Below are 12,482 nucleotides of genomic sequence, written 5' to 3'. Positions count from 1 at the left end.
GTAGATATGGTGTGTTAGTAACAAGTGGAGACGGGGAGGGGAGGAGAGGGAACGGTGCCAGGACAAGTTCAGCTATAATACAGTCTGTACTGGAGGCCTGGAGACACGAGGCTGAAAGAAAACAAGAGAGAGAGAGAGAAGAAAAGAAGTGTTTGTCAGTCTTCTCAGCACCATTGTGGATTCGATTCTCACAAACGGAGACTCACAAAGCTGATCCGCAAAATCCTTAAAAAAAAAAAAAAATTAAGCGGCCTTGTTTTACACAAAAGTCAAGCCAAGTCTCTCACGTTTTTCGATTACTTCTTTTTTTTTTTTTTTTACTTCTCATTATTTGTTTCACATTCAGGCCACATCACACCACCCGTTGTGTAATCATCTTGGAGAGAATTCAGGCTCTTTTAATTGCCCTGTTTCTCAGAGCATTGAGAGAAATAAAGGGGAAAAAAATAAATAAATAAAACAGCATGCGCTTGCAAAAAAAGGAAGAAAAATAAATAAATCGTCAGATTTCATCAGCAAGTAATTTCTGTATATTTATATTTATTTTTATTTTTAAAGTTTCAAAACATTTGAATTCAGAATCAAAAAATTATATTATATTATATTTACTTCCTGTCTCCTTTTTGGATCTCTTCAGCCACATTTACACACCACACTTCATTTACATTTACAGCATTTAGCAGACACCCTTATCCAGAGTGACTTACAACTGAGCAACTGAGGGTTAAGGGCCTTGCTCAGGGGCCCAGCAGTGGCAGCTTGGTGGACCTGGGGTTCAAACCAATGACCTTCCGATCAGTAGCCCAACACCTTAACCACTGAGCTACCACATCCACAACACTTCATGTGTTTTGACTTCTTCTTCTTCTTCTTCTTCTTCTTCTTCTTCTTCTTCTTCTTCTTCTTCTTCTTCTTCTTCTTCTTCTTCCTCGTCTTCCTCTTCTTCTTCTTCTGCACATAAATTCTAAAATTTTATCAAACATTAAATCAGTCCAAGTTTTTTCTCATGCTGGACTTTCAGGAAATGCTCCAGGGATTTAAACAATACTTGGAGTCTTGTACCATTTCAGATCAAATAACCTGAGCAAATATTTCAATTACTGGATAATCCTGGAACTGAAATAGAGATTAATTCTGTGTGAACTCAGATCACGAGATTAGAAGAATGTCGAGGGTCCTGGAAACAGACGGATGGGAAGTTTTATTAACTCCGTATAAATAAACGTCTGATGTCGTGTCTGTGAGTCTGATCTGAAGTGACTCAGGACTCTGTCGTTCTTTCGGTGTGTTTTAGACGTGTGTTTGTCCCTCTGTTGATGATCTTACACTGGATTTTAGTGTTGAAGAGAAATCTGTGCTGCTTTTTAGGGGTTTTTTACACCTGGTCACTTCTTGCGTTTTCTGTGATCAGACAGCTATCCGATGGTAAAAAGACCAGGTCTAAATGCCCTCCGAAACGGTTTCGAGACGGATATAAATCCGATCGCTCAAACCCCTTCAGGAGGTGGTCTGGGACGCGTTTCAGATGAAACTGGACAGGTGTAAATGCATGTGGTTGTTCAAGCCACATACGTCAGCGCTATACTCCTCCCAAACGGAAGTACGTCACTCGCAGGTGACTCGCGAGTCTCGCATCGCACCAGAAACAAATACGTTTTCCCACCAGCGCTGGCTTCGATCTTTCACCCAGGTGTCTCGTTGGGTCTTAAAATGCGCTGCTGCTGCCAGCGAAAATGCAGCAAACTGTAAATGCTGTTTTTCGTAGCAACCGCATACACCAAAGCGTGTTCTATTTCAATTACCGCGGAAATGAGGTCAAATATATTTGCATTTTGGGCGGGAGTAGAAAGATCGGATCGATATCCGATTCGCCGAGAGGCATTTATGTGGCCTGATGTAAACGGGACAGTTTTAACAAATCAGATAGCTATCAGATCAGAGACAACACATGAAGTGACCGGGTGTAAAAAGGCCCTTAGATTAACAAACACTTAGAGCGTCTCAGAGAGCAGAAACGGGTCCGATATCAACATTTAGTCTGAACATACAAATGTTTCTGTGGAGAAAAAATAACCGCTTTTGTTTTTTGGATCTTTTCTATAAATCTATCACCTCTAGTATTGTAGAGAAAAACAAAAATAGTGATGAGACCCTACAAAACCGCATCAGAACGATCGCTAACGTAATCGACTAACCTTCTGACCAATCAGAGTCCAGGATTCAACAGTGCTGGAATGTTTGATATAATGTGACTGGAGGTGAAGTTTCTCTGGGAACTAGCTGGACATTAGAAGGACCAAAATGTCACAGATCGCTCATGTAAGCACTAGTTGCTTATTACATTACATAATGTGTGTGTGTGTGTGTGTGTGTGTGTGTGTGTGTGTGTGTGTGTGTGTGTGTGTGTGTGTGTTGTAGTAATTGTAGTATATACAATACATAATGATGTGACAGAAGAGGTCATGATGTTGCCAGGATACTATAATAGTCTATGAGATGATTTTTCTTTCACTTCACTACACCAGCTATTTCTCTGTATAAATAAAACCTTATGAATAATAAACCTGAGTAGAAACTGTAGACTTTTATAACATGTTTATGTCGGTTTTATGACTCGAGTGAGATAACAGAACAAAATTCATTTGAATGAACAGATGGATGTCAGCGCTGGACAAGACAACAATGTGTGTGTGTGTGTGTGTGTGTGTGTGTGTGTGTGTGTGTGTGTGTGTGTGTGTGTGTGTGTGTGTGTGTGTGTGTGTTTCCGTTTGTCCTCCACCCATCTATTCTTATCTGTAGGTGTGGACGGCGGGGCGTCTGTGGCTGAGGGCGCGCCGGTTCTAACACACACCACACATCCTGACCACAGGCTCATGGGAAGGAAGCTTCAGGCTAGAGATGAGCTGGAAACAATCGAGACCACATTCCTGCCTTCTGATTGGTTCAGAAACTGATGACTGATGTTATAGAACAGCAGCCCTGACGATAGCTCAACTTTATATAAACGCACTTGTTCTAACGGCTTATCGTTTCCATAGCGACGGCTCGTACGCAAGGATTCGTGAGGGTGGACGCGCTGCGTGAACTCCGCTTCATCTCTCCATCCTGCCGTTGATTAATTTCCTATAACAGCACAACGATGCAGAGAGTTTTATATATTTATATAATCTATTTATTACATCATCAAGGATTATAAACTGTTTGGATGGTCTGGTGCACAAGGTGAATGAGCTGTTACTATGGAAACCAGAATTTTAAGTCTGTTAATATAAACTTGTAGCCCTCTCTCTCTCTCTCTCTCTCTCTCTCTCTCTCTCTCTCTCTCTCTCTCTTTCTCTTTCTCTCTTTTTATCACTCCCTCTCTCTCTTTCTCTCTCTCTCTCTCTCTCTCTCTCTCTCTCTTTCTCTCTTTTTATCTCTCTCTCTCTCTCTCTCTCTCTCTCTCTCTCTCTCTCTTTCTCTCTCTCTCTCTCTCTCTCTATCACTCTTTTTATCACTCCCTCTCTCTCTTTCTCTCTCTCTCTGTTTCTCTCTCTCTCTCTCTATCTCTCTTTCTCTAGCTATATCTGTGTGTGTGTATATATAGATAGATAGTGAGAGAGAGAGAGAGAGAGAGAGAGAGAGAAAGTGAGAGAGAGAAAGAGAGAATCTATCCTTTTCTTAAAATAATAATAACACTGTTTTTCATTAGATACAGTATTTGTGTGTGTGTGTGTGTGTGTGTGTGTGTGTGTGTGTGTGTGTGTGTGTGTGTGTGTACGCTGTAAGCAGATACTGTAAACACCAGTCTATCAGCTGTGAGGGTCACACCAGCTATAATGCCAGATGGAGAGCTTTGTACAGCAGAGATCACATTTCCAAAACAGACACACACACACACACACACACACACACACACACACACACACACACACACACACACACACACACTTGCGTTAAACACAATCTTGTGTCTCAGATCTGAATAGAAACATGCAAATACACTGTAAGTACACTAAGTAATGAAAAGGACTTTAAGAGGATTAGTGATGTGTGGAGAGTGTTTGCTCACAGAGCAGGAACTCCTTCCTCACACAATAAACACATTAACCCCCACCCCTGCCTCGACACACACACACACACACACACACACACACACACACACACACACACACACACACACGGACTCACACACTCACACAATGAATATATCCCATCAGGATTAGCATTGTGTCAAAGTGTTTGGGAGAGATCTAGACCCACTCCTATTACTTAGTGTGTGTGTGTGTGTGTGTGTGTGTGTGTGTGTGTGTGTGTGTGTGTGTGTGTGTGTGTGTGTGTGTGTGTGTGTGTGATATTTTACACTCATCTTTACTCTGCAGTAAACAGCAGTATGTTATGAAACGCTGTGTAGCTGTGGGTTCAGCGCTTTAAAGGTCAGGACGAGGAGCAGCGACGAGCCGCAGAAGTGAAGGACACACAGTGGGACATTTAAAGGGCCGCTACGTGATTTAATTTATAGTGAAGTTTATTCATTAGGACATAAAGTTCGGAAACGATTCCAGGAGCCTGTAGGCTGTGATTACGAGATTCATTTTGGGTGAAATGTTTTATTTTAGATAATGATGATGATGATGATGATGGTGGTGGTGGTGATGATGATGATGACGGTGGTGGTGGTTTTGATGGTGGTGGATATTATGTTGATGATGATGATGATTATGTTGATAATGGTGGTGATTATGATGATGATGATGATGATGATGATGGTGATGATAATGCAATGATGATGACGGTGGTGGTGGTTTTGATGGTGGTGGATATTATGTTGATGATGATTATGTTGATAATGGTGGTGATTATGATGGTGATGATGATGGTGATGATGATGATGATGATGGTGATGATGTTGATAATGGTAGTGATGATGATGATGATGTTGATAATGGTGGTGATGATGATGATGGTGGTGCTGATGTTGATAATGGTGGTGATGGTGGTGGTGATGGTGGTGGAGATGATGATGATGATGGTGGTGGTGATGATGTTAATAATGGTGGTGATGATGATGTTGATAATGGTGGTGACGGTGATGGTGGTGGTGATGGTGGTGGAGATGATGATGATGATGATGATGATGATGGTGGTGGTGGTGATGTTGATAATGGTAGTGATGATGATGATGTTGATAATGGTGGTGATGATGATGATGGTGGTGGTGATGTTGATAATGGTGGTGACGGTGATGTTGGTGGAGATGATGATGATGATGATGATGATGATGGTGGTGGTGGTGGTGGTGATGATGTTGATAATGGTGGTGATGATGATGTTGATAATGGTGCTGATGGTGGTGGTGATGGTGGTGGAGATGATGATGATGATGTTGATGATGATGGTGCTGGTGGTGGTGGTGATGATGTTGATAATGGTGGTGGTGATGATGTTGATAATGGTGCTGATGGTGGTGGTGATGGTGGTGGAGATGATGATGATGATGATGGTGCTGGTGGTGGAGATATTTTGGATCATAAGAAAATTTTGATCTTTTGATGGAGATGTCAGGACTCAGCCCGACTTTGGCCACATGCTTATGTTTGTTTTGTGTCACGTGTCTGCCCCGCCCTTGTCTCTTCCTCCCCACATCTGCACACCTGTTCCTCATGTGTCTAATTGTGATTAGTATTTAGTCGAGCCACGTTGACTTAAGCAGTGCGGAATCCTCTGATGTTGTACTGTTGTTGTCGTCTGTGTGTTGTCGTTGTTCTAGTCGTGTTTGGTTTTGTCTTTGTCCCAGTTTTGTGTTTTTATTTAACACACACACACACTCTCATTCACTCACACACACACTCACACACTACGGACAATATTCCAGAGATGCTAATTAACCTACCATGCATGTCTTTGGACCGGGGGAGGAAACCGGAGTACTCGGAGGAAACCCCCGAGGCACGGGGAGAACATGCAAACTCCACACACACACAAGGCGGAGGCGGGAATCGAACCCCCAACCCTGGAGGTGGGAGGCAAATGTGCTAACCACTAAGCCACCGTGTCCCCACAGTCAGAATCAGAGGAGCTTTTTTTTACAAACATGTTTAAGGAACGGAAAGAGAAAATTCCCTAAAATAATTAATAAGAATAACAAAGTGTGCATGTCGACTTCTCTAGGAGCATTATATTATTTTTATTCTTTTTTTTTTCTGAAGGTCATCCATAGGCCCAGAGCTCCGTGTCCTCAGAGTTCTTCACCACATCTCTACAAGTCTAATGAAAGCTCGTCTCACCCAAAGTCTCGGAATTGAGTGGATTTGCTGCAGCCTGCAGGAGAACCTCAGACACTGCAGCATCCCGAAACCTGAACCTAGAAATCACTCTAAAATCTGTTCCTTATTTCTTATAGAGCAGAGTGACGAGAGAAATGATCAGTGTGTGTTCATGTGGAAGCTTCATCACCAACTCTGGGGTGAAGAAGAATTCTGTGAATTAATAACAAAAGAAGATGAAGGAGGAGGAGGAGGAGGAAGGGGAGGAGGAGGAGGAGGAGAAATCAGATGATGATCATGGTTACGGTTACTATATTTGATTTTATTATTATTGTTGTTGTTTACATGATTACTTATAAAAACAGAAATGTAATTATTACAAAACAAGTGGTGGTGGAGATGATGGTAGACATGATGATGATGATCATGATGATAGTGGTGAAGATTCTGGTGGTGGTGGTGGTGGTGGTGGAGATGATGATGGTGGTGGTGGTGGTGGTGGTGCAGATTATGATGGTGGTGGAGATAATGCGGTGGTGGTGGTGGAGGTGATAGTGGTGGTGGAGATGCTGATGGTGGTGGTGGTGGTGGTGCAGATTATGATGGTGGTGGAGATAATGTGGTGGTGGTGGTGGAGGTGATAGTGGTGGGGGAGATGGCGATGGTGGTGGTGGTGGTGGTGGTGGAGATGATGGTGGTTTTGGTGGTGGTGGTGGTGATGGTGCAGATTATGATGGTGGTGGAGATAATGTGGTGGTGGTGGTGCTGGTGGTGGTGGAGATGATGGTGGTGGTGGTGGTGCAGATTATGATGGTGGTGGAGATAATGTGGTGGTGGTGGTGCTGGTGGTGGTGGAGATGATGATGGTGGTGGTGGTGCAGATTATGATGGTGGTGGAGATAATGTGGTGGTGGTGGTGCTGGTGGTGGAGGTGATAGTGGTGGGGGAGATGGCGATGGTGGGGGTGGTGGTGGAGACTATGATGGTGGTGGTGGAGATGATGATGATGGTGGTGGAGATAATGGTGGTGGTGGTGGAGATGATGATGGTAATGGTGGTGGTGGTGGAGATGATGATGATGATGATGATGATGATGGTGGTGGTGGTGGTGGTGGTGGTGGTAGTGGTAGTGGTGGTGCAGATGAAGATGGTGGTGGAGATGATAATGGCGGTGGTGGAGATGATAATGGCGGTGGTGGTGGAGATGATGATGGTGGTGGAAATGATGATGGTGATGGTGGTGGTGGTGGTGATTAAATGATTCAATTTTATCAGCATTAAAAGTCCAAGCCTTTTGTGTCCTGTTAGCAAATGAAATACATTCAGGTCACATGACCTTTCTTTTATACAGAGTGATAGTAAACCATACAGGCTTCACAACCATTACACAACCATTACACACCCATTACACAACCAATATACAACCATTACACAACCATTACACAACCATTACACAACCAATATACAACCATTACACAACCAATATGCATTCTCCTACGACATCAGAAACCTCTAATGGTTTAGATGATTCCATGAACAGATCCAGGATTATTTACTGCCAGTTATGTAATGTCACATCTCAAACCCTAGAGGGCAAAAGAGAGACTGATTTCATGTCAATCTTCATCATCATTATCACTATAGAGACCGATCTCCTTTTCCTCCTGCAGAAGTCTATACATACATATATGCATTCTTTTTTATTTCTACCTTTGAATCAGAAACGAAATGATTCCCAAAATGCCCTCCTACACTTCCGATTTATTTGGCAAGAAAAAAAAAACATCCTTGTCTGTCATTCAGACATAAGTCATGTTGTATAATCCAGCTGTCACTGGCGTGCGTAAGAAGGTGGAAATTAGTGGAAATGGGTTTGTCTGGGAAGGAACTGAAGAAGAAAGATTCTGTGTGTCATAAAGTGAAGTAAAACACTGGAAAATGCGTCACCGCTAGGCAGAGTGTTCTCTGTGAAACGTAACGTGCGTCATGACGACTGTAAACAGTCCTGAAAAAAAACATCTTACTGCAACATTAAAGACGTTTCTTCGGAACCCTGAAACCAATAAATATGATGCATTAGAACCATCAGACCAATCAAAATGTATGTATCTCAGGCGTCATCGGGCATCGAGGCAGGATACACCCTGGACGGAGTGCCAACCCATCACAGGGCACACACACACACACACACACACTCTCATTCACACACACACTCACACACTACGGACAATTTCCCAGAGATGCCAATCAACCTACCATGCATGTCTTTGGACCGGGGGAGGAAACCGGAGTACCCGGAGGAAACCCCCGAGGCACGGGGAGAACATGCAAAAGTATGTACCCAATGTATGTATGGGCCCAATTAGCCATTTTCTCTCCCCGGTGTCATGTGACTCGTTAGTGTGAGAAGGTCTCAGTTGTGAATGGAGAGCAGATGTGTTATAGTTGGTGTTATCATTTGGAAATAAACGTATGAATGCTGCCAGCATTGCTGTAGAGGTTGAAGGGGTGGAGGATCAGCCTGTCAGTGCTCAGACCATACGCCTTACACTGCATCAAATTGGTCAGCATGGCTGTCGTCCCAGAAGGAAGACAAAACGGTTTGCTGAAGACAAGCAGACTAAGGACAAGTCTATCTTATTAAGTACAAAGACAAATGTGTCTTGTCTACAGTCAAGCATGGTGGTGGGAGTGTCATGGTCTGGGGCTGCATGAGTGCTGCTGGCACTGGGGAGATACAGTTCATTAAGGCAATCATGAATGCTAACATGTACCGTGACATACAGTAGATGTCTCCCTTTGGAGACTGGGCTGCAGGGCAGTAATCCAACATCATAACGACCCCAAACTCACCTCCAACACGACCACTGCCTTGCCAAAGAGGCTGAGAATAAAGGTCATGGTCTGGCCATGCATGTCTCCAGACCTAAAACCCTATTGAGCATCTGTGGGGCATCATCAAACAGAAGGTGTAGGAACACAAGGTCTCTAAACATCCACCAGCTCTGTGATGTCATCATGGAGGAGTGGACGAGGACTCCAGTGGAAACCTGTGATGCTCTGGTGATCTCCATGTCCAAGAAGGTTAAGGCAGTGCTGGAAAATAATGGTTGCTACACAAAATATTGACACTTTGAGCCTAATTTGGACATTTTCACTTAGGGGTGTACTCACTTTTGTAGACAGGGGTTTAGACACTAATAGCTGTGTGTTGAGTTATTTTGAGGGGACAGCAAATGTACACTGTTATACAAGCTTTACACTCACTACTTTACACTGTAGCACGGTGTCATTTCTTCTGTGTTGTAACATGAAAAGATATAAGAAAATATTCACAAAAAAGTGAGTTACTTCTGTAAGTGCACTTACTTCTGTCAGATACTGTAGATATACAGCTCACGTATTATGTGGACGAGGGCAGACGGCGCAGTCGAACATGATGTCATCACGTTTCTTGGAGGAAGCTTGTAGTTCACCTCCAGTGAAGGAGCTACAGGAATAATCTTTATTTGCTCTCAGTGTGACAATGAAAAGCCAAGTGTTTATAATCAACATGGCTCTGAAGAGCTCGGAAAGACTGGTGTGTGTACAAAACAAACACACACACACACACACACACACACACACACACACACACACACACACACACACACACACACACACACACACACACTGTTTTTGGTGTCATTCTGGTTCTCATCCTCATGAGCTCTATCTGAGTGGAGCAGCACTACTATCTATCTATCTATCTATCTATCTATCTATCTATCTATCTATCTATCTATCTATCTATCTATCTATCTATCTATCTATCTAACACACACACACACACACACACACACACACACACACACACACACACACACACAAAACCCTGTACTAGTCTCATCATTAGACCTTTACTGCTTTGTCTCCTTTGGCTTCCTCGCCTTCTCACTGGTGCAGTCATGTGATGCCACCCACTCAGCTTTCTCACAATGCACGTCTGTCACGCCGCCTCATTGGCATGCACTGGCACACGTCTCCACGTCTGCACCAAGCGTGTCCTCTGTTTCCTCCTACAATACACTTCCTGAAATGTTAAAAAAATAGCGTTCCTGCTCAGGAATGGAGGCAGCTGGAATGTGTCAGGATGGACCACAGCGAGCGTGATGCTTTAATTTGAAGAAAAAAAGCTAATAAACTCGAAACAGGTTATGCTTGGAATTTAACTTAGCAATATGTACAGTAGCAGCCTTTTACCAAATCTCACCATCAACACCATTAGCCTCATCATACAGGCATTTTCACTGGAACAAACTGAAATGGGATAAAAACAAGAGAACATAAATGGAATAAAAACAAAAAACTTTTATAAGTGACGTGACATACGGCTAAGTACGGTGACACATACACAGAATTCGTCCTCTGCATTTAACCCATCCAAAGTGCACACACACACACACACACACACACACACACACACACACACACACACACACACACACACACACACAGCAGTGAACACACACACACACACCATGAACACACACCCGGAGCAGTGGGCAGCCATTTATGCTGCGGCGCCCGGGGAGCAGTTGGGGGGTTCGGTGCCTTGCTAGAGGGCACCTCAGTCGTGGTATTGCCGGCCCGAGACTCGAACTCACAACCTCAGGCTTAGGAGTCAAACTCTCTAACCATTAGGCCATGACTTTCTAATTAAGTGTGAAATAATAATAATAAGAAAGTAATAAAATGTAAACAGTCATTAAACGCTATGAACGGTCGGAAGTTATGAAAGTTACGAGCTGAGGTTAGCATGAAATGTGTTTTAATGACTTGATCGATATGATATGAGTGAAATACAACCACATTCATAAATCATGTTTATTTACTGTGTGATGCGTTTTGTGTGTAATAGACAAAGCACTTGTTAATGTAATAACAGATAAACACGAGAAATATATGTTTACAAATATTATTTGTAATTTTATATTATATTGTATTATAACTTTAGTAAAAGAAAGAAAGAAAGAAAGAAAGAAAGAATGTAATACATGATAATAAATAAATGTAAATACATAATACATAAAAAACATTTCAAATAGTGAAATAATTCAATTTAATTCAGTTCAAGTTTATCTGTATAGCACTTTTGACAGTCGACGTCGTCTCAAAGCGGCTTTACAGAACATAAACATAGAACAAAAGGTTATTATAAAGATTCATATACATTTTAATATAATACAAAAATTCTAGATTAATATTAGATATATTTAAATGTGTATGTATTTATCCCCAAATGAGCAAGTCTGAGGTGACTCAGGTGACTGTGGGGAGGAAAAACTCCCTTAGATGGTAAAGGAAGAAACCTTGAGAGGAACCAGACTCAAAGGGGAACCTCATCCTCATATGGGTGACACTGGAGGGTGTGATTATAAATATACAGTCTGATAAATGAGGAGGTCGTTGTCTTCATGGCCACGTGGAGTTGGTGTCTCCTCTGGAGCTGGAACATCTCTAGATGTCTCAGGATCCTCACAGAGTCGCCCTCGTCTCAGTGGAGGTTCAAAATCATCATGGCGCTGAAGACAATCGGAGCTGGTATAATTTCTGGATGCCTCAGGATCTTCATTTATAAATAATGATAAATATAACACACATCTATAAAATAAGAATACATAAAGTAAATAAACATCAGGTACTTTAATAGTCAGAAAATTACAAAGTAAGTAAAAACACGTTATAAAATAAGGATAAATGAAAAAAGTTTATCAATTCAATAAAAGTTTAAATTCATCAAATAGCACTAACCAATAAGAAAGAGACATTTTAGTGGGATTTATTTGCAGTGTGCGTGTGTGTGTGTGTGTGTGTGTGTGTGTGTGTGTGTGTGTGTGTGTGTGTGTGTGTGTGTGTGTGTGTGCCGTGCGCGCGTGTATGTGTGTGTGCGCGTGTGTGTGTATGTGTGTCCAGTCCTGCGCGCGAACAAAAATCCCACCCACCACCATCCCCTCGTGCGCGCTCCCTGCGTTCTGCCGCTGTACCATCCCCTCCATGCGCGCACACGGGCCACAGAGCAGGAGGGCGGGACGCTGCTTGCGCGCTACGTGCAGAAACGCTGTCGTCGTCGCACCGGAACGTTTCTGCGAGACTGACTCGTATGTGTGTGCCTATGTGTATGTGTATTTGTGTGTTTCTCTTTGCTGAATGTCGAGAAAGCTGCAAGAGCTGCGACTTTCATCTTCTCTCTCACAC

Source organism: Tachysurus fulvidraco, chromosome 7 (assembly GCF_022655615.1).
Source record: "Tachysurus fulvidraco isolate hzauxx_2018 chromosome 7, HZAU_PFXX_2.0, whole genome shotgun sequence".
In the NCBI taxonomy this organism is placed as follows: domain Eukaryota; kingdom Metazoa; phylum Chordata; class Actinopteri; order Siluriformes; family Bagridae; genus Tachysurus; species Tachysurus fulvidraco.
Note: the sequence above shows the minus strand (reverse complement) of the source record.